We start from the raw sequence: 535 nt of genomic DNA, 5'->3' as shown, positions 1-535 counted from the left end.
ATCAACTTCATATACACCTGCCACTTTATTTGAACTTGCTCGATCATACACCCTGTAGTTGTTTGAAGTGATGTCCTCTAGAATCTCGAACGCATCTTCTGGATACTGGTTAATCAACGAACCCCTCACAGGTCCATCAACTTGAGCAGCACATTGCAATGTTAACCCATTATAGAATGTGTGAATCTTCTGCTGATCAGATAGCCCATGATGGGGACACTTCCTTAAGAGATCTTTGAACCTCTCATAAGCTTCATAAAGAGATTCCATATCAAATTGCTGAAAATTCTGAATTTCTTTAATCAGCCGCTCTGTCTTTGCTGGGGAAAAGTACTTGTTTAGAAATTTCTCAACAAGTTGATTCCAAGTAGTGATAGAGTTGATTGATAGAGAGTCCAACCATTCCCTTGCTCTTCCATCAAGTGACCGACTGAATAACCTCAGCCTTATAGTCTCCTTAGTAAAACAATTAACCTTGAACTTATCAACAATTTCAAGAAAATTCCTCAAGTGAGCATTAAGATCTTCAGTAGAA

The 535-nt window shown here is 38.5% G+C and overlaps 1 non-coding gene across 1 annotated transcript; it reads left to right on the top strand.

Annotated features, from left to right (window-relative positions):
- Window positions 1-202: 202 nt before the first annotated feature.
- Window positions 203-309, top strand: LOC141663003 (small nucleolar RNA R71). Its single transcript, XR_012551097.1, has one exon. It is a non-coding gene; the product is annotated as a small nucleolar RNA R71 (small nucleolar RNA).
- The last annotated feature ends 226 nt before the right edge of the window (window positions 310-535 follow it).

Source organism: Apium graveolens, chromosome 5 (assembly GCF_009905375.1).
Source record: "Apium graveolens cultivar Ventura chromosome 5, ASM990537v1, whole genome shotgun sequence".
In the NCBI taxonomy this organism is placed as follows: domain Eukaryota; kingdom Viridiplantae; phylum Streptophyta; class Magnoliopsida; order Apiales; family Apiaceae; genus Apium; species Apium graveolens.
Note: the sequence above shows the minus strand (reverse complement) of the source record. Positions and strands in the feature narration are given on the sequence as shown.